This window comes from Brachycentrus maculatus, unplaced genomic scaffold (genome assembly GCF_059751285.1).
Source record: "Brachycentrus maculatus isolate JH-2025_06_01 unplaced genomic scaffold, ASM5975128v1 h1tg000276l, whole genome shotgun sequence".
In the NCBI taxonomy this organism is placed as follows: domain Eukaryota; kingdom Metazoa; phylum Arthropoda; class Insecta; order Trichoptera; family Brachycentridae; genus Brachycentrus; species Brachycentrus maculatus.
In genome coordinates this window covers 116,986-141,232 of record NW_028281027.1, presented here as the reverse complement: position 1 = coordinate 141,232, position 24,247 = coordinate 116,986, and the positions used below count along the sequence as shown (strand labels likewise).

The 24,247-nt window shown below is 30.0% G+C and overlaps 1 pseudogene across 1 annotated transcript in view; it reads left to right on the top strand.

Annotated features, from left to right (window-relative positions):
- Positions 1 to 437: 437 nt before the first annotated feature.
- Positions 438 to 24,247, top strand: part of LOC148305213 (tetraspanin-2A pseudogene) — an 81,673-nt pseudogene continuing 57,863 nt past the window's right edge. The window contains exon 1 of the transcript XR_015838223.1: positions 438 to 712. The product of XR_015838223.1 is annotated as a tetraspanin-2A pseudogene (transcript). The remainder of the gene's footprint in view (positions 713 to 24,247) is intronic.

Below are 24,247 nucleotides of genomic sequence, written 5' to 3'. Positions count from 1 at the left end.
ATGCATATATTCAAACAGTGTTATGGTAATTACTTTATGCGTAAACATTTACTATGTGGTAAATTTTAGATTATGTGTAGGAAAAAAATATTTCCACATTGCTAATGTACACACCCAGTGTGACTCAGATAGTTATTCGGAATATTACACTCACCATTCCGTGTAAATTTATCTCATAGTCAACAGGTTGATAACACAGATAACGCATTCACAAATGATAAAACTACTATTTTTACCTAACAAAATATTTGTTCAGCATTGGCACATAATCGAAATTGATGAACACACCTCTAGCCGGTAAAACATTTAAAAATATAAAACTGGTTCTTTTGACCCAGTGCATTTATTTGGCTTGTTAATTTGACTAATAACGTTAGCGCGAAAGATAAGGGCAGGTTGAGCAATCGATTAGTAATCTAGAATTTTTTTGTTGAAATCATAACCGTTGTTAGTTCGTCGTGTTGTTTCGTATGCGAAGTTCTGGTAGTTTTTGATCCTCCGACCATTGTTTTAATTTCACTTTAAAATAGTATCAAAGTTCGCCTTTCTTTGTGATATATCTAAAGTCGGTGTTTTTGTGGTATTTTTATAAGTGTAACCAATAATGGGTGCAAAAGGCGAAGGCGAAGGAAAAGGATCCGGCATGGGAAAGCTTGAGTCAAATATTTACTGCATTAAGTACACCCTATTTTGTTTCAACGTCATCCTTTGGGTAAGTTTTGAAACAACAAAATGATTTTGATTACACACACATGATTTATAAATTCAATGAAGGCTTATTCAAAAATACACGTGCTATGAGATCTACTGAAATTTTTTAATTGGTTTAGATTTATTTTGTCACCTTTACTAAAATTTTAAATAACATATACCTCGTAATTTGTTCATATTCAAGTATATTTACTTTATTATTTAAATGCTTAATAGTTAGTTTATTTAGATAAATTATTTTCATTCATTTACGGTAATAAACCTTAATGTTACATTTTTAAGTATTTTTCAAGTATATCGTTAAAAGAAATTCATAAAAACTGGACCGATTGGTACTCAAAAAATTCAAATATCTTGTCATTTATCTGTTGTAGTATTGATCGAAAAAAAATTATACGAGTATGTTAGGTGATAAGGATTATGTGATTCTTATCTTATCAAAAAATTATTTTCTAGTTATTTATACGCATGCGTCATTAAAATATAATACAGGTATTTTATCCATACCTTCATATTTATTTATTTTTTTCATTTTTAAATAAACCAACTAATATGTTATTTACTTAGTACTTTGGCAGATCGGTGATTCATGAAAACGGTTAAACGTTTTGCCGAGTTACCTTTTTGTGTTTTAAAGCTTCACTGATTTTACTATTTTTTACGGTTTATTTGGTTAAATTATTAGTACTCGTTTAATTCAATTTTTGAATATGAAATTATGTAACGTTAAAAAATGGGATCATGAAGTATTTTATTGCATAGTTTTTTTTGTCTACAATTCCGGGGAATTTTATACGTTAAAAAAATAAAGTTTTTCCGCTTATAAAGCGCTTTCCATGGCAAAATAACGAGTTAAGGTAAACTTTAGTATTACATATAACACCTTTACTTTATTCTCAATGATTAAGATTTCATATTTGTTTTCAATCTCCAACCATATCATTTAATACCAAATAGTATCGTCATGAGTCAGTTTGACTACGTGTATTACCTGTATTAAGAATTAAAACAAAGACTTATCTACGTCCTGAGTATTGTGACATTGACGACTACATTGTTTTTGTAGTCAAATAACAGTCACACCCTAAAATGTTGTTTTATTTTTTTTTGTTTTGTACAATCGAATTTATTTTTTGACACCATAATTTAATTAGTAAATAATAAAAAAATATTACCGGTTTCAACATCATAATTGACCGATTTACTGGTAATGCCATTTTCTGATAATTCTGGATAGCTTATATACTACATTTGTCTATGCGTCATATGAATTTATACATACCATATTTATAAAATAGCGAGTGAGTCATAGTTAAGGATCAAATAATAATTATTGAAAGGGATTGCTTTATTTCTAGACTGTTAGCTGTATTGCTTGAATTTGTTAGAAATTCAGGTCAAGTTTGGGACATTTTTTTATATAGCAATATACAGCAAAATGCAAGCATAATGCTTAAATGGTTTTACGACCAAGACCAACTCGGAAAACTATCCAAAGCTCGATACTATACTATACAGCTCGAGATGGCGATTTCTCTATATCCAAGAAAAACGATTTTAATAAAAGATACGTGTTATTTATATTACTTATAATGTTATTTAGCAAACAAATTATCTAATACGCTTTACTCGCCTAAAGGAAGAGCAAAAAAGTAAAGAAATAATAAATTAATAATACAAATTCCCATTATTACTAGCTGTACTTGAACACGCGTTACTGTGCCTAAGTCAGATTAAATAGAAAAAAAATAAAATCGAAAGCACACATCGCTCACTCCTTTCAAGAACGTCATAAATCAAAAAACTTTATTTTTCAGGAGAACGTTTTTAAATTTTAAAAATATAACACAATGTACTAAAAATAAATATCAAGCCACTTATTGAATTTTTTACTGTGCAACAGATCTTTTTAAGTAAAACCTGAAGATTTTTTCTCCATTTGAAAAATATTTAGTTTATTTAAAAAATAATTAAACAACACCTTTTCTTAAAAATGCAAAAGCAACATTTTCTACCCTGTAGCGGGTAAATGTTAAGTTAAAAATATGTCTCTTTTGCTGGGATATAGTTCATTTTCTGGGCATTCCGAAAACATGCACAACTGAAAATTTACGAATTTTGATTTATGACGTTCTTGAAAGGAGTGAGCGACATATGTATATTTAATTTCACAATATTTTTTGATTCATTAAAAATCTAAGAAACGACAATGCGTTCGAAAACATTGAAATGCTAACAGATAACAGCTTTTAATATACATACTATCCACAATGAGTAATATTTAGCAATGCTTGTTTTGCTGTTGCGTTTAACAGACGGCGCAGCCATTGTAGCAAAAACTGTACAAAAAACATGTTTATTGTAAAAACACCTATCATAAATGAATAATACCCGCGTATTGTGTTTAAATTTCAAAATAATCAATCAATAACTTTAGGAGATTTAAGATTTTGAACAAGCAAAAAAATACATTTTATATTTAAACATTCATAGGGTGCCAAAATAAGATAGCATTTTTATTTTTTACATCTATGAACTATTTAATAAAATCTACATCATTTTAATTAACTTGTGTATGTTACAACTGATTTTTACTTAGTACGAGGCGGTAAATCCAGCATGACAGATATTTGAACAGCGATAAAGAATTGTGTTCCAGTTTTCTTTTATTTGATAAAGATAAATATCTTTTTGACTGTCGTAGCAATAGAGATATTCGTTTACTACTTCCGTTGATGTTCTGTGTACTTATGAACACAAATTACCATTTTTTCATTTTATGAAATACTTATTACAACCTTTCCTATAAGTTAAAATTTAATAAACATAACCTCATAGAGCAGCCGTGTACTAAGCTTTGAGAATAGGTGTTTGCGGAGAATCTTAGGCGTGCGGTGGTTTGACTTTGTGAGGAATGAAGAGATGAGGCGTAGGACGCAGCAAATCTTGGTCACAACTGTCGTCAAGAAAAGGCGATTCAGTTGGCTTGGCCATGTACTCCGCATGCCTCCTGAGAGCCTTAATCAAGCTTGCCTCTTTTACAAGGCATCAGGTTCGCGCCGCCCAGGACGACCACTGCTGACAATTCGTCGGCAGTTCTCTTCAGAACTTCGGGACGCGGATCTGACTTGGGAGGATGCAAGGGAGCTGGCCCTTACCCAAAACCCTTACCGCACCCCAATGGTGCATAGGGCACTGCATCATACAAACGCAGTGTTATCTCGATCGTTTACACGTGAAGGAAAGGTGATCAGCCCTCCACTTCAGGTACCAGTCCAGTGTAATATTGAATAAATATTAGAATGAAAAAATCACTTATATTTATTAAACCCCCCTGGGAATCGAACCTGGGACCTCCAGAACGGTAGCCGAGCATGCTGACCATTACACTACGGAGGCGGACAGATCCGCCGGATTTAATGAATGAAATGATTTGAGATTAAAACTTTGTATACATTAGTATTGGCTCGCAAGAAGTCCGTTCCGTAAATTATGTAAACATGTGCAATGTACGTACTGAAATATACATACATACATATGAACATACGTATTATGTAGACTCCGCATTTCAGACAATTTTATCTCGCACTTGATATATAAGGTATAATGGTATTTCATCAAAAAAGCTCCATCCTTAATTTATATTACTTTTTACATCTCAACAAAGATGAAAAAGAATATGGGAATCCAGGCATTTACGGGGCTTACGACTGTCATAGACTGGTTTAAGTGATAACATTACACACGTGTAATATAATATGAAAAATATCTCATATAATTGGAGATAATCCAGATATATGGACAAATATTTGGACACACATAAAATGTTGTAAATCTTTACTTTATGTTATCCCAGTTGTATATGAAACTGTACTTTCATTAATTAAAAAATACATTACAATGAAATTATCATTTTTTATCATGTAAAATAATGTTTCTACAAAAAAATTCAAAATAAAATTTGTTAAAACGTTATTTATATGTAAACACTCAATTAAATATTTGAATAGTATTTTTCTTATATTTTTAGTTACATTATCATCTACATATGTTTTAATAAAAAGACATGCGTTTATTTCTTGTGTATATATGTATTTGCACGTAGAATTACTTAAACCCTTTTGCCTAACTAAAAATAATATATGGGAGTAGATACGTAACCATTGTCTTTTTTAATTGATCGAAATAAAACCAATTAATCTAAATATCTACTAAAGATGGTGATAATTTATTCTTTAACGGGGAAATGATCGAATTGTCTTCCATTTTCTTCAAAACTATCATTAATTACAAAGTTCACAAAGGGTTGGTTTTATAGTCCAATGAACAGTTAGACGTTAGACAAAAGCTCAATAAACTTTTATATACGAATTAAGTTGTATAAGTAGGGACTTGGCGGTGAAGTGTTTCTGCACAGGATATAAGGATCATACAGGACTCAGGACTCAGGACTCAGGACTCGGGTAGATTGCGAGGGTTAAGTGTTTACGAAGTAGTGAGAGACGCTTTGCCTTTCTTAATAATAAATGAAGTACTTAGAAGTGTCTGAAGCAATTTTGCGACATCTTTATATACAAAACAAACTACTACTTGCAAACGTTCCCTTAAACATTCTACTCGAGTTGAAAACTCGACAAATTCATTTCGTCATGAATTTTTAACGAATTGCATTTCTTGGAGCATTAAACGGTTTTTACTTATATGTATGAAATGTTTTAATATCGATCAAAACGCTCACAAAATTAAAATTAACATTTTAGTCGTAAGCCCCGTAAATGCCCAGATTTCCACATTCTTCTTCAATTATGTTGAGATGTCAAAAAATAATAGAAAAGATTAAGTTTAGATATTTCAATAAAATCCAGCCACAAATCTCAAAAATTAACAAACTGAGTCGGAAGAGAAAACTACCCTTTATCTTTCCTATAATACCCTCTCTATTTTCATTTGCTTCATCAAAAAACTCACAAAATTTATTAAATATTATTCTTCTCTTAATCCTTATCCGCACCCAATACTGCATTGAGCATTGCACCGTATTGCCAAAGTGTTATCTTGATCGTTATTGACATGAAGGCAATATAATCTCTCCTGAACTTCAAGAGCCAGTCTAGGGTAATATTTAATAAACATTACTGTGTAAAATCAACAATTATTATTTTCACCTCCCCCTAGGAATCGAACCTGGAACCTAGCTAAACACGCTAGCCATTACACCACAGAGGTGGATGTTATGTTTATTTATATATGGTTTTACCTATATTTGTTACATATTTTTATTATATTTATCGATAAAAGTTCTTTGGGAGTTTAATCCAGAATTTGATTGATATAAGATCAAACCTAGTAAAAATCACTTTTTGATGTCTTTTCTACTATGTAAATTATAATGTAAAAAAATACATGAAACTCAATTTTTCAATAAACATCTAATAAAAAAAAATTTGACCAAATTACAATTATTTTAGATTTATTTCAGCTTTCGTTTGGATATTAATTGTTTTTAAGATGTAAAACTAAACAAAAAAAAAATTGAATAAGAATATTTTCGTGGAACTTATGCTACCATCATTACTTATCGTTTAGTATAGGAAGATAAGGGCCTCTTAACTCGTTGCTAGTGATAAGAGCCGAAAACATGACTCTTTGTGTCAAAATTTCAACGAGAAGCAACTATAGACGGACACTGTTACAACCGATTAATGATTTATTTTTTAACCTGTAACTTTCAGCAATTAATTTCGCAGTAGTAGAATGATTTGTCAGTTGAACAATAATTATGTTTATACTTGGCAGTAATAGCTTGAACGCTGGCCAAATACGTCGTTGAGTTAACGTTTCGTAATAGCTCTTGTACCCATCCTCTAGAGTTGTGAGTTAATTCACACAGTAATGAGGAATCCTCTCATTTCTTGGCACCTGTAATCAATTAGGAAGCCCAAATAATAACTGCATCGTTAAAATAGTTCAGTAAGAATTCATTAAGAGTATTATCAAAATTCAAATGGTACGTGTCTTTTTTATCATATATCAAGAAATTTTATCTTTATAAAGAAATATGTAAATGTTAATTTGTTGAAAATCTATAATCTTCAAAGTTATTCACCGAGAGCTTTGAAAATTTTACAAAATATTTTATTCCGTACACGACAGCACCATATGTTGAACGTAACAGAAATACACGTGAAAAAAGACATTGTATATGAAGACAGTGTGTTTCTTGGCAGCTGCAAAATAATTGTGTATTCGCAAAAATTATATAATAAAACATATTACTATATTTACTATTTATTTTCTTTTTTTTCACTAAACCAGACTGAAATCTTTCTTTTCCATTTAACTGGACAACGCATAAAAATTGGATCTTCAAAACTCACATTGGTTTGTTTTTAAATATTTAAAATAAAAACCAAAAAATCCAAAAAGATATTGGAATCGTATAGAAGAAATCGAGAGAAAAGAAAGATTTTTTCTGTTTACCATAGTTTGTCAATCGATAAATGTGGAGAGACTGATTTTACCTACATAAGTTCTGAAATACATCCAATTTAAAATTTGCACTTAAACTCATTTTATTTAAGAAATAATGTGCGCTTCTGGGAAAAATAAATTATGTTCACTATCTTTAATTCACCCCTTGAAACATATATCAGACTCTTTCAAAAAACATATTTTTTCAAGTTCTAATAAGAATATTTTCTAAATATATGGTTTATTTAAAAGCATGTTAATGGGAACACATTGCCATAAAAATATTTTAAGCAACCTTCATAATTTATTAAAAATGAAACCCTAATAATTTTCAAGGTTTCTCTCGCACCCAGAGGCTACTACCGTTAAATCTCACCGGGGTTGGCAATATGAGATGTAAAGTCGTAAAAACTAAAACGAAACAATTTGTTATTATTTCCGCGTTTCCCAGAAATATGCATTATGAACCATAACGGTCAGATTAAAAATGCAAAATGTATAATAAATTACAGGGAACTGAGGCAAACAGCGATCTCGCTTGCTCTCGCGATATTAACATAATTTATCCCTTTAACTTGTGTAAACATGTGTCTACCGTAAGAAAAACGACTAGAAACACACTAGCACCGAGCTTTTGTTTACGATGAATAAATTATTTAAAGCTTTATTTTTAACTTTTCAACATTACCTCTCAAAGACCCGTATATGCATGTATAATTTACTGAATATAAAAAAGTTATGTTATTTTTTCATTTTTATTTTTAATAAAACACATAATAACGATTTCCAAAAAATCATCTTCAATTGATTTTTGCGTACTAAGAAGAACTTATTTTTAAACATATTTTTAGTAAAATTACATGATAAATAATTTGATTGACATTTCATGCAATCATGTATGACATGCCCGTATTATCACCTCCATTATCCAATTATGCAAAAACCTTTTTTTACATTATACTTCTCACCCTTGTCTGCACCCATTGATGCAAAGGGCACTGTATCATACCGACGTAGTGTTATCTTGATCATTAATTTCTTGATGGCAAAGGTCATCAATACTGTGCTTCATGTACCAGAACAAGTTAAAATCAAATAAATATGAGAGAGAATTTTTTTTGATCCCCCTTGGAATCTAACCTTGTATCTCTGGCACAGTATTCAAACATGCTCACCATTATACTACGAAGGCGGAAAAAATACATTCATACCTATACGTTTAAATGCATTAATATTTGTTCAAAAAAATATGCATAATTTCCTTATTAAATGGTATTATAAAAGCAAGTTATTGAAGGTTCATAGGTTACACTGCTTTATTGCACAGTATTCAAAGTTCTTTTAGCTTAATGAGGTAAGTATGTGTTTGAACGAGTATATATAAGGATTATTGAAGCATATAATTGTTTGACTTTCCTGAATTGTAATTTGTCATATATTTTCTCTGTCGGAATTTGTCTCTGAACGTTATGTATTATTTTCATTATTTATTTTTGGGCAACAATAACACTATTTTATGAAGCATTTTTTTTACTACCCAACCTATTATACCTAAATGAAGATAATATTGATATAAAGCGAAGTAAAATTGAAATATTTGTTTTTTTTAGATGACAAATTATTGTAAAAATAAAAATGTTTTTCAGCTTTTTAGAATGTTTTCAATTCGAAAATTTTATAGTGAATCATTAATATGTATAAATTTTGAATAATTCATTAAAAAACTGTTAAAAAATTAACGGTATTCCAAATGCTTCAAGTCTTTCTTCGATTCGAAGAAACAAAGGAAAATTTTGACCTTTTTTCATCCTTTGAGTTTTGACAGTACAAAGAATCATTTTAACAAAAACAATTTGAATCAGAATATTAAAAAGGAATCTCTTTAGTGAAGATAAATTTAATAAAAGTACCCACATCATGTATGGTGAAATTCAATTGAAAATAATTTTCATCGAAAGAAAATTGATAAAAATAATGCTCTATTATTTTTTTAATTTATTTAATATTTAGTTTTTTGTTTTTTATTTTATTTCTTTAATTAGCTAATATTACACTTATATAACAAAACATTTATTTTAAAATTCTTTCAGACTCTTTTCATCCTTCATACATTCAGGCATCTCATCATACATTTTCAAATCTTTTTACATTAAACAATTTTGCGACTCGGTTTTTTACAACAATAGTAGTCTTATTTTATCCTTATTTCTAGTAAAACGTTCATGAAAATTTTTGTCAAACACTTTTTTATCTTTAAAACATTTGAATTTTTTTTTTAAGAAATGTGTTTAAAGATATAATTTAATCGAATAATATAATAACACATTTTGGAATTTTCAACAAAAGATCGACTTTTCGTTGGTGAATAACGCACGAATGTTCCGATAAAACCTCAAAATTGAAGGGTGAAGTTTATTTTAGGATCGAAACGATAGGAACCTACTTCTTCCTTTTGACATGTTTGAAGAGAAGGGTCAAACACCTAAATCCTAACCTTAACCCTTAACCTGACTCAAAACATTGTAAACTATAGGGAAGCCGGGGGATGCCTACCCCAACCCTTCTTTACTTACAAATGATTAAAAATATATTTTTAATAAATGAGATTAATCCTGAGTTGGATGTGCAGTACAATTCATGATATTTTCTCACTTCTTTCTCTCGCTTTCGTTTTATTTTGTTTTAAGATTTTGATAAGAAAAAACATATTTTTGAAGTAACTTATAATATTTGTAAATACCTTTGCTTAAAAATCTTTGAAATGGAGTTGTTAAAAACCAATATCAATGCTGTTCTTTCTTTGTATCGTATTTGTATGTAAAAGTACCATAATAATTTTTTTAGTTAATTTTCTTAAGCAACTTATATATATATTCATATATTTTTGTAAACATTAAATAAAAATTGTTAAGCTCGTTTCATTGTAATAACTGATGCCTAACCACACTTTGGTGCATAGGGTACTGCAATCTTAAATTAATAGTTTAGTAAACAAAGACAATATTATCAGTTCTGCACTACAGATACCAGCCCAGAGTAATATTTATTATATACAAGAAGAAAAAACATTTATTTATTTTAACGCCCTTGGAAATTGATCTTGGGACCCCTAGTTTGGTAGGTAAATCCCCTCACCATTGCCCAACGAAAGCAAACAATGAACATTAAACTTTGGGAGTAATAGTATTAAGATAGTAATTAACTAATTTTAAAAAACATTTTTGAAAATGAAAAAAATTATTTGAGTGAGTTAAAATATTGGATTAATCTTCACAATACACTTTTATCAAGTTTTGTTTTACATTTCTGTAAAGGTATTAATTTTTTTATATACTTAGTTGAGTTTTGGTATCATCTAATACTAAAAACACAGTGTAAATATACATACTCGTATGTATGAGCATATCATAAAACCTTTGCGTTATTTTTTTGCTGACGTAGCATAGCAATATTACAACGGTAACAACCTTTCCGTTTCATATATAATATAATAAATAATATTTATTATGACTTCGAGTCCATTGGATAGAGACGATTATAAGGCTAAAAGTCATGTGAACAAGGAGCCATAATTTATTCCTAGCGTCCGGCGCCTTAAAGTGCTGAGGGCCGCGGAAAAGTTAAACTGTTAGCGAGGATTTAGTAAGGGGCACGTGTGCTTAATGTTTGGTTGCGCGGCCCCTTAAACACGGGAGCCCGATGTTGGTAATTGCCGTGTATTTATCCTAAGATAGCTACAGACCAAGATGCTATGGGTAATGTTCTCTTCCTGCAAGAAAAAAACAGAATCTACGAGTAAATTTAAGGAAGCATGAAAAAAGTTTGAGCTTCGTATGTGGAATTTTCTTAATTTATTGCTGGAAAAATTTTAAAATGCTTCTTACTAACAAAATAATATTTGATCATTGCAATTGATGTTTTTAAAATAATTAAATATATTCGTTGCGTCTTAACCTTATAAAATTACGACTATTTATACACACAACGATGTATTTATTATGCTACTACACCGTAAATAAACTTATAAAATCTAAATTTTATTTTAATTAACCTCCTTCAAGTACAAATGGAAAGCTGAGTAATTTCGTGTATTTATTGTAAGATAGCTACCGACCAATATACAATTGGTAATGCAAGAAAAAAAGCTAAAAATTTAAATGTAAATTGTAAATTTAAAACAGTACCTGCCTATGAAAAAAGTTTAAGCTTCGTGTGTGGAATATTCTTAATTTATTGCTGAAAAATTAAATTACACTTCTTACTCACAAAATAAATAATGTAAAAATAATATTTGATCAGTACAATTGAAGTTTTTAATGTTATTCAATATAAAAGAAGCCTTAACCATATAAAAGTAAATTTATTAAAATATTGTTTTTTGACATCTCAACATGGATGAAGAAAAATATGGAAGCCTGGGCATTTACGGGGCTTACGACCGTAATAGGCAGGTTTAAGTTTATCATTTTACACAGTATAACATTCACCAATTGTTCCAATGTTTGACAACCACATTACTCAAATTCTTGGAACTTCTTTGTATTATATATGATCCAATTTTGAAACATTAAAAAAATATGATAAATGACTCCTATAATTGGAGGTAATCCAGATTTGTGAACAAGTATTTGGACACACTCAAAATATCATTTATTTACACACACATTAGATATAATTATTATACTACCATACTTTTAAATAACTTAAGTAATCTAAATATTATTATAATTTACCTCCTTCAAGTCAGAATGGAATGTTTAGTAAGGTAGTGATGGCAGGATTTTAGTTTTTTTTTTGCGAATGTTTCGTTATCTCAAAGGAACTGCAAGGTTTCCAGTACATCGCACTGGAATAATAGTCGGAGAAAGACGTTAAAAAATGCAATTAAGACATTAACTTCACGTCTATTGCAAGGAGCGTCATCTCAATAGAAATCGGATCAAAGAACCGGAAATCGTTACCCTCGCTTCCGTTGCATTCACTTTCCTTTGGCTTTCTGGGCAAAAACTAATGACGTCTTTTGTTGAGATTTTCACATCCGACTGACGTTCATTTCCCCTTTGTTATAATACTGCTCTATTCTACACAAATAAATTTCTAGTTGATTCGTCATTCCATTATAAACCTAGAATTTATGTGTATTTCTATTATCTGTTTGTCATTTGTAGAAATTTAAAGAATTTTGGCATAAAATCAAACAAATCACAATCAAAACAACTTGATGGTAAATTTCTACGTTTGTGAGTTCAATGTGAACAAAATTCATCATAAACTTTACTACAAATATTTATTTGTAAAATTAAAACCCCTTTTGTTTTAAATATTTAAAACAAAAGTTCAAATTATCATGTCTTACAGTGAAAACAAAATTAAATGTAAAAATAATTCAAAGTTGTTCAAATTTGCTTTAAAATAATAATTTGTTATTTTCTACTCAACAAGCCACCAAAAATGGTTTTAATGAAAACGAATTGGGTACATAAAACTCAAATATTAAACAATACAAGGTAAAAAGTTGGATACTAAATATTTTATTTTTTTTGACATCGCATCAAAGATGAAGAAGAATATGAAATTCTGGGCATTTACGGGGCTGACAACTGTCGTAGGCTGGTTTCAGTGATCACTTTACACACGTGTTACATTCTCCCCATTATTCCAATTCTTCTTCCAACTCTATCTATTATTGGCAACCATGCTACACAAATTATTGGAAGTTCTACATTATGAACAAATTTAGAAATAATATGAAAAATAACTCCTATAATTGTAGATAATCCAGATTTGTGAACAAATATTTGGACACACTCAAAGTGTTATACCATACTTTGTTCAAAGTTGTTGAAGACCGAATTAAGGATGTTCGAAACATCTCGTACTTAGTTGGATACAACTAAAATAGTCTTAAACTTCTTTGAATTATAGCGTAAATAACTCCAGCTTAAATTGTGCGAATAGTTGTTAATAGCTGAACATATTTTACTGAGTTCTGCATTTATCTTTCATTAGACATGGATCTCGGACTAAAACTTTGGGAGTTACTGAGAGAAGAAAGCCGCAAACATGCGTGCTATTTGGATGTATCCTTCGCAACAAATGGTCCTTTCAATCAGTTAAGGATCGTATAAATCTTAGCCACAGCACGCAGAGATAATGTACTCCGTGGAGACTTGAGACATATTCCCCTATATATCGTCATATCGTGGCTGTTATGCCATATGTCCATCTTCAACATATTCCCGATAACTCTACATAATTTTACTCGTAGAATTGTGTTTTTAAGTCATATTATAAATACAAATTTGTTTTAATAACTGAAATATAAAATTTCAAAAAAAGTAATATTGTAACGGTTTCATTACAGGAAATTGATTTGTTTGGGCATCGTTGATAAGATTATCGTTTTTCGGTTCTATATAATGCTCAAAATACACCAAAACTAGGCACCTCACTATAATTATTTAATGTATTTTATGATTTAAAAACATTCCGATATAATTTAGTTGACATTTTGCTTTATATAGATTTTTATAAAAACCTTTTGAGAAAACAGTAACAACCTACTATACTGAAATATGTAAATTATATTGCTCTGAAAATACTCGTAATACCCAATGTTTAATAAATATCTACTCAAAATACATTTATTATTAAATATAATATAAATAATAATATTATATTTAAAAATATACGAAATGTATACAAAAATGTACACAAAATGTGTCTTCTTGTGAACGTGAACGTCTCAAAACGTGAACATTGTCATTTATGTGAAAAAAAAAAACATATAAAATCAAATCTCGAAACAATGCGGATTTGGGACATCATAACTTCAATATGACGATGTTCGAGTGTTTTGCTCGACTGTCTCTTCAAACATAGTTTCTCTCTAGGATAGGCCCTATCAGTATTCTGTTGTCATTTCTCCCTTAGGCCCAAAATGAGAATGGACCTTAGTACTACGTAATAGCAATTAAACGGACATGTCGGGTTAGATTGGAATTGAATCTACCATATTGATTAATTTTTATTGTCGAACCCACTTGACTCGATATAATAATTGTACATTTATTATGTGTTTATTTATCAACCTTTTTGGTAAACTAGTCCATATAATATCTAGTAAGATAAGATAGATTTTAAGTCCCTTTTCAACACATTTTATCTACACTCTTAGCTTTTTTCAGTTATTTGTTTTTAATGTGTTCATGTTTTTCAAGCAAATTATTAATGTAATCTTTCTTTTCGTGTAATGTTTTTCCAATAATTGAAATTCGATCGTCACATTGCCCCACAACTTTATGTTGCTGACCTAGAAATACCTCTTTGACATATATTTTTGCTCATCATTATTTCCTGGATGACTCGATTCTGGTTATGTTTTATGAGTTATTTAAATCAATATATTGGCAAAGATTCAAAAGTTACAAAGTTTAAAAAATTTTTAAAGAAATATTAAAACCATCTCAATACACACAAAAATGAATTGAAAAAAATGGCCTTATACAATGTAGTTTTAGTAAGAATAAAAAATATAAAAGCGAATACAAAAATCCAGAAATATTCGCATACAACACAATGGTAATGCCAAGTTCGGGAATAAGTGACGATATAATACCGCTTTATTCGGAATTTGCATAAATCGCCCGCGGCGAAACAAACCAAGAGTCGCAGTCCCGCGAGACTTTTTAATACTGCGCGATAAACTTCCAAAACAACGTTCCAAGAAATATTAAGATAACCAAAACCCCACAAATCTCGTGTGGAGCTTACACAAGTGAGGGTGGCTTTTATTATGAGTAAGTTTTGAGCGATGCTGATGTTCCCAATCCGTATGAATTTGTAGAGTTTTAACCACAAATCCCACATACCCAATTCATTAAAATTATTATTGTTTTACTATTTTTACTACTAAACCCTTAAAGGTCAAGCCAAAGACTTTATTTTACCTTATCCAACTAAACCATACCCAGCCTAACCAAAACAATGAACAGACCATCTTTTACTGATGAATTTTCTGTGGTTTCTCAACACAAAGGTATTCGTAAATGTGAAGTTCATAACTAGGCCACAGACAAGTATTCTTCTCTGTCCGCAGTGTAAACAGATGATTAACATTACCATCCTTATCCCTGAGAAATGCAATTTAAGAGGAAAAAGAAAAGTATATTAAATTCAACAGAAAATTCTTATTGAGATTTTTATCAAGAAAAGCTTTATGTGGGATTTTTTTATGAATTTTGTAATAAAAAAATTATTGCATATATATATTTTTTGGTAATAATCATGTAAGCGCAATATTTAACTGCTATTTGTAGAGGAAATGAAGGCGAATAAGATGGTAGGAATAAATAGCACCAACAGCTAAGATATTTGGGATTGCATACCCGTACTTAACTAAGCTTGTATATATATATAATAAATAAAACCCTTATCCGCACCCCAATGGTGCATAGGGCACTGCGTCATATAAACGCAGTGTTATCTTGATCGTTTACACATGAAGGTGATCAGCCCTCCGCTTCAAGTACCAGTCCAGGGTAATATTGAATAAATATTACATTGAAAAAATCACTGGCATTTATTCTTACCCCCCCTGGGAATCGAACCCGGGTCCTCCAGAACGGTAGCCGAGCGTGCTGACCATTACACTACGGAGGTGGACAAAAAGCTTGTATAAGTTATACATTATCCATAATTGTAATATATGGTCCCTTATATTATTAAAGTGTATTTTTATCCGTGCATTTTTATGAATTGAAATTTAAAATGATATGGAAACCCGCTGCATTTGTTTATTACGTCACAAATTCTTCTAAAATCTATCAATTTAAACACAACCGCTGGCTGTGGGGGAATTTGTACGGATCCTCTTACCACAATTCGTATGGAAGTTTGTGGAAAGATTCTAAAGTTTCCTCACCGACGTTATATTTGGTTACACGAGCTTTCGTGAACTGGAAATTTAATACTTCTCTTTTTGTTAACGGGTTCTCTAAGAAACATGCGAAAGTTTGGAAAGATTTTAAAGCACAAAGCTCGATATTTTAATAACCTTAATACTGACGGATTATCATACAACTTAAAGATTGTTTTTCAATAGCAACTTTGTCGACTAAACGAGTATTATGGATTCTTATGTACTTAAATACTCAATCAACAATATTATAAAATAATGGTGACTAAGAAGAAAATTTTCGTACTTTGTATTCACAAAAGTTGCAGATTTTATCATTTAAAAATGAAATACTAATATTATTTTGTCAATTTAATACACCCACAATAATAATATGAAAAAAGAAATAATAAATATTTTTTATAAAGTACTGAACGATTAATTTATATTTCTCTACAAATTCTGGTTCTTGTTATTCCGCTCATAATTTTTTTTAAAGTTATTTTATTGTAGTTCTTTGCAATAAGCTATTAATTTTTGGATATTATCTTGAATAATGTACCCAGCTTATTACGTTTTCTTACCATTTATACGTTACATATTAGAAAACTCGGAAATAGTTTGCAATACAACCTACATAAAATCGAGTTCATAATGTAGAATATGGGAAATTTATCACAAGATTAACATACTAGATATTAAGAAGTAATTTAATTTGTTTTTTATTACCCGTTAGTCATACTTTCACATACTAAATATTCTGAAAAGTTTATGAACATCGATATAATTCAAAATTATTTTCAACAAGTGAAAAGCCTAATTTTTGAGATATATTGAGCCCTTCGAAGTAATAAAATTATTTATGAAAGAGTCGTTTACGAGTATAACTCGAGAATATATTATTGCATTATTTTCTGCTTTTTCAATATAGATGAAAAAGAATATAAATGTCTAGGTATTTACAGGGATAATGATTTGTAATACGCTGGTCAAGTGATCACTTCACACACGCATAACATTCACCATTCATACCCATGATTGCCAACCATACAACGCATTTTTTTTTCCAAATTAAACTCCTAGATATGTCCGCCTCCGTGGTGTAATGGTCAGCGTGTTTAGTAGCTACTGTGCTGTGGTCCCGGGTTTGATTCCCAAGGAGGTTGAAAATAAATATTAGTGATTTTACAGTGTAATATTTATTTTATATTACCCTGGACTGGTTCCCGAGGCGCAAGAGTGATCGCCTTGCCTTCATGTAAGTAACTATCAAGATAACACTGCGTCAATTCGATGCAGTGCCCTTTGCATCATTTGGTGCGGATAAGGGTAATAAATAAGTTATTAATATATGTGATCATTTTCATGACAAAGCAAATATGAGTTCACAACAGCCATCCTAAGGAAAAAAATAACTTTCGAAATTGTAGAAGAATGGTGGATAAAATTATCACTTTAACAAGCCTTTGGTTATGTTATAAGCCCTGTTATTACCCAAACATCCATATTCTTCATCATATTTGTTGAGATAAAAAATATAAATATTAAATTTAGATTTGAATTATATATTTGATAAAGTGTTTTAAACTTTAAAGCGCTTAAATATTTTTTATTTCCTTAAACGTATGTAAGAGTATTGTCAGGTATTTTTTTTAATAAAAAATGTGGATGAAAAAATGGATAAACATCCATTTCAAATACATACAAAAACCATAATTCGTATTGTTAAATTAATGTTTGATAATTCCGTTTACCTAAACATAATGGTTCGAAACACACTTAATAGAATTTATTATCATTATACTTTAAGTGAAGCTATCTGGTTGGTTTCAAAATATGTACAAGGCGAAAAAAAATTTTTTCTTGGAAAGTGTATTTTTTTAATGCGTATTTATATTTACAAATAAGTAAAATACGATGACCTAACACAATGAAAATTCGAGTACAATAAAGAGAATTGATGAAAAAACTCTGCAATTATTAAATAACAAACACTTTCAAAAGTGATTTAATTCCATTTCCATTTATGCGCGGATATTTTTTTTTATAAATAACGACCACCTTTCATTTAATAGGTCCCCTAAGAGTGGTAACGCATAAATAAATAAAGTGGCCAAATGAAATTATGTTTGTCGTTTGAGGCAAATGTTGCCACTTTGGGGGGTGGGGAGAGATGTCGGAATAAGGGTGTCAGAAGGGAGGAAAATAAATGGAAATGGAAAATGGAAAATAAAAAAACCAAATGTTACCAAGGATTCGAAACTAAATTGTACTGCTGTGAAAATGATATATTAGTGATAAATTTTAGATTTAAATTCATGGTGATACACAAATTGAAAAAGTGGAAATATTTCGATGAAATCCCTATTGTAAAGTAGATAACACGTTACGAGTATGATCGATTATGAAAAGTTTTATATTGAAAGTGGATAACACCCGAAGGATTTAAAAAATATGACTGTGACTATTCGATCACACTTTCATATCTTAATATGTAAATTACAATGTAAATATTCTATAATTCAAAATCTGAAATCATTATTCACCGACAGCTTTAAAATTTCGTCACATTGCATTTATATGTACGCGATTTTCGTAATACAGATAAAAAAGGTTTTTTTGGAAAAATACCATATTGAACCGAAATGGCAGTGCCATTAAACAAAGCAGCAACATACTCGATACTAAGCATTGGTCATGCGGACAACGTGCTTCTTGACAGTCACTGTCACTTAGCATTTTCAACGTTTTTGATTGCATTGTTTCATAGATTTGAAAAATATTTAAATTGCTTCACAAGCATAATGAACTATAAGAAATATGTTTTTTTTTTCATTAATTTTTCAGTTGATCAAAGTCCAAGATAATATTAAATAAACATTAGAGTGAAAAAAAAAACACTTTTATTTACTTGACCTCCCCCCTAGAAATCGAACCGGGACCTCTAAAACGGTAGCCGAGCTTGCTGGTCATTCCACTACGAAGATGGACTTTAATGCTTTACCTTATCTTTTTGTCGAAATATTAAAAGTTTATGTCCTTTTTGCCGCCCAACTGTCGTCATTGTATGGTACGTGGGTATAAACAACTACTCTGTTGGATTCTTCCTTGTTCTGGCAGATGAGTAATGTGTTTGCGTTTGGCCCCAAGGATTTACTATTATCGCACAGCTATATCCTGTTACGTGTGATATTTTCAAAGAAAGTGAATATGTTACGAACATTTTTACTTACGTGGTCGCGAATGTTCCACCCCTGAAGGTTTGCAAAAAACTTATGTGCATTTAAAAAAATATATAATGCCTTATAATAAACATCTACTTCCATATTGATTGGTTACCGCATTTGGCTACCATGCTGGAGGTCCCAGATTCGATTTGCAAAGGATTTGGGATTTGATTTTTTTTACAATCAATTTAATAATTATTTTATTACTACCAATACAGTGGTACCTGAAGCGTACCACATTTATTTCATATTATATAAAACCAACTTGGCATTATTACAATTTGATGCAGCGCTCTATGTAAGCACAAATGGGTCCGAATAAGAATAAAAAATAAATGTATCTTTACAAATAACTTGGTAAGGGGAAAAACCGGTCAAAATACTTTTTTTTAAGTAATGACATCAGTTTTATAACATTGGCATACAAAAAAGATAAAATAGCTATAAAACACATACAAAAATAAAATCAAAAACACAGAAACACATCGAATAAAATCAAACACATACTGCGTTAGGTAAAAGGAACTTTAAAAATTGTGCAATAAATCTGGTCACACGTACGTGAATATAATCCAGGATACCTTGCGTACAAACAAAAAAAAGTTTCTGCTTAATAAAAGCTTGCCTCATTCTAACAAAGATGGCTGTTGTGAACTACTACACGTACTATTACGAGATTGATCCATACATTTAGGAAATTAAGGTCTGAGTACAGTGATTGTCAATCGTAACAGGTCATAAGCACTGTAAACGCCCAGAATGTTTAAATAAGTGTGTTTGAATAAGTTGTTTGAATAAGTGTGTCCAAATACTTGTTCACATTTTTTTTTATTTAACAATTTTTAGTATCCAAATACTAATTCACAAATTAAAAAAAAAAATTCTCCAATCACAGAAGTTATTTTTCATATTATTTTTTGACATCTCATCAAAGATGAAGAAGAATATGGAAGTCTATGAATATGCCCAGACTTCCTAATCTTCTTCTTCTTTGATGAGATGTCAAAAAATAATATGAAGAATAATTCCTATAATTGGAGATAATTCAGATTTGTGAACATATATTTGGACATCCTCAAAATGTTGTAAAATAATTATAAATACAAAAGTAAGTTTTAAATATATTGACTTCATAAATAATTTTGTCTTTATTTACATTACTTAAGTGTTGTTAAAAATCAATTACAAATATTGATTTCATACAGTGCTTTATATATAAATATGTTCAAAAAGTAAAAATATCAACGAGTTTTACATAATAAGTGAAATAATTGAAAATATGTAGCTGAAACGTTATAAAGTATGCTATATAAACTGACATCAGGTCGTCATATACAATACTTACGAAACCTTATGAAATACAAACCGTTAGCGAAGGCTTGTATTTTCTTCGTAAACATGCTCAGTGTTTTTCATTCATGGTAAAACTATATTCTATGCAGGATAAATATGTTTGCGGAAAGAAAATCGTCTGCCGGCGCTTGTTTATTTACCGCCGGTCCATAGGCACTAGGCACTCCATGTTTTAACCAGAATAACCCTAAAGAAGATAGAATATGGATGGCAAACAAACAAATGTGGATATCATATTTTCCACACCTCCTGTGGGAAAAATGTTTGTCATATCAAGAAGGTTCTGTAAATCTTGGAAAAATAATGGGGGACTGAAGAGATTGATTTCGTAGCTGAGATATAACCCTTTACTTTCACAGCCTTTCTAGAAACTTATAACATTATCACATTTATTTGGTTACACCATAGGTCTTAAAAAGGTTTGAAAAAAATCATTGCCCCAAACAGGATAAACTACGAATTGAATATCATACTTGCCATTAAACTACGAAATATAATAAACATGTTCAACGTTGTAAAAAAAACTATAAGTGCGTTTTACACACGTGCTTAACGCTCAGGGTTTGATTCCCGGTGAGAGTCATTTTGCCTTCATGTAAAAAACGCTCAAGGTAATACTGCTTCAATACGATACAGTTATTTATGCACCATTAAGTATAAACAAGGAATAATAGAAAAAGATTCATAGATCTTAAACTTTAAAAATGACATATAATGTACAAGTCGTCTAATCTTGTCCATCCCCATAATTAAGTTGTAAGCACGTTAGACTATCCTTCTAGACGTTTTTAGTTCATTTCTCAGAAGGGGTACAACCAAATGTTTGTGATTTTTCAAACGAATATTTATTCAAAATATATAACCTTGAACTTGTACCCTTTAGGGCTGATTAAATTTCCTTTATGTATTTAACGATCAAGATTGCTTTTGTGTTATGCAGTCCTGTATGCATCATTGGATTTAAGTAAGGGTAAGAAAAAAAAACGTAACAATAAAAAATATTTTCGGTAAAAATAAGAAACATAAAATTTAAATTAAAAAATATCTAAAGGCGTCATTTAGCCAAGTTAAATATATATTTGATCCGTGTTTGTTGCATAATTATTCCAACGAACCGTGCTATATTTTTGAAAGGAAATTTTCCTTGATGATTTTTGTTTTGGCAACGAGTCGGAAATGATAATGCAAGAAAAAGTTTTTATGCCTTTAACTTCGCGAATAGGCAACTAAAGGAAATGAAATCGGTACAATGTTTGTACCATTGTAATAAAGGTATTCTTTAGAAAAGAAAATGGAATCTGAAATATAATCAAATGACAGAGTAACGACTGCAAAAAGACCCAATGATTCGGGAAATAAAAACGGTATTCAAATTTCAAGACAGACATAAAAATAAACGGTTTCTTTAATGTTGTAGTAACATGGGCACAGATTGAAATATAAGGATTCGCTTAGATTTTTACTTTTTTCAAAACCAAAAAAAAAGTTTTCAATTTATATTCTTATTAACTAAGGTTTCGTTTAATATTGGTAAACAAATATTACAAGAACATAGAAAATAATAAAATATTAATATGAAGCTCTGTAAACGAGTCTCAGAATTCTTTTTTGTTATTTTCAAAACGTATTGCGTAATAAACAAACTCAATAAACAATTTTCTTTCTTATTTTGTTAACAGAACACAACTTTCTTTCACTCTGGTACTCAAATAAATTAAAAACATCTTTGTTCTTAAATATGCCTATTTCACAAGATTATATGGACAAAAAATATTTATAAAATATTTTACTCATAATTCGTTCGGTAATCACTTTGTCGTAATGTGTAAATACCAGTATTTCTGAAAATCTTTTAAAATACGTGTTTTGATGCATTCAGCATCATTTTCAAAACAATTTTTTTTATTCATTTAATATATTTACATATTTATTTATAACATAATACATTTGAATCATTTATGCATATGGAGATCTTTTATATTTCGATTCGCTGTGCCTCTCCATAAAAGAGACTGTGCTCTTGTGCTTGGAGAGGGACTTACACTCGTGGTTTAATGTTATATAATACAAGATATAATAGTATTTTTTTGTATATTTTTTCAAGATTTAAATGTAGAGCTTTAATTTTTTTCTTAAGTATTTTCATATCATCTATTTTTTTATTTCTTTTGGGAGTCTATTGAAATGTTTGATTGCCAAATATTTGAAGTTTTGCTGGAATTGCTTGGTGTTGCATTTTGGAGTAGAAAAATCGTTAGAGAATCTCGATGATAATTTTTTTGTAAAAGTACAATTTTTTTTTCAAGTACAATTTAAATATTTAAAAAAAAAACAGAATTTAAATATTAAAAATAAATTAAACATACAAAGTGTCACGTGAGTATTTTAGTTTTCAGCTGTAAGGTTGCCATAAACAACATGATTCTTATCTGGTTTCAATGGTGTATATGGCACTTGATGTCATCAACACGGTGGCATACAAATCGCTTTGAAGGTGAGGTTATTAGGTTTTCACTTTGGGCCCTTGCTTATAAGAGTGGAATACATTTGTTCTTCTTCTTATGACCCTTATTCGTACCCAATGGTGTAAAGAACTCTGCATCCCTGCAATACCAGTCCAGGGTGATATAAAAAATATAAAAATGTTAAATAACACTCTCATTTTCATTCATCGTTCACTTTGTGTGGCATTAATTGAACTGGTATTGTACAAACTGAACGATGAATGAAAAGGAATTTTTTATCATACCACAAAGTTAACAATACTTTTAATATACAAAATATAAGTGTTAAAAAGTGTTCATTGAGAATTGAATTTCGGGATTTCCAGTACGGTAGCCAAACGCCCTTAACACTACACGTATGTATAGGAGTTTGTGTTTAAGTCCTTTGGGAAAGAAATGTTAGCATAACCAATGTATTCACATACATTGGTTTCTTTATATATTTACCTAAATATGTTTGCCCGTTAGTTTTACTTTTCACCTGTAGATGAAAACGTCGAATAAGCTTGTTTTCGAAACTTGTCATGTACAATTTTATGAAAAAAAACTAATTAAGTGTTATTATACAATTGTTTGATTATAAAAAAAGTGTAGGAGGTTACTTAAAATTTCTTTAGGAAAGAAATATAAAAATAATCAGTATTTTGGTTATAAATGTTTTAATATTCTCTAACTCTGAAATTTTTGTTAGTTAAGTATTAATAATAATAATAAAACCCTTATCCGCCCCCCAACGGTGCAAAGGGCACTGCGTCATATAAATGCAGTGTTATCTTGATCGTTTTACACATGAAGGAAAGGTGATCAGCCCTCCGCTTCAGGTACCAGTCTAGGGTAATATTAAATCAATATTACAGTGAAAAAATCACTTTTATTTATTTGACCCCCCTTGGGAATCGAACCCTGGACCTCCAGAACGGTAGCCGAGCGTGCTGACCATTACACTACGGAGGCTTTACTAAATTATTAAAACTGTTAAATATTTCTTAGTAACCTGTCTTTTCATAATTTACTTTATTAATTTTCTTTCAATTTCTTTGTTTAAAAAGTTATTTATCTTAATTCCACTATGAATTCCACTTTAC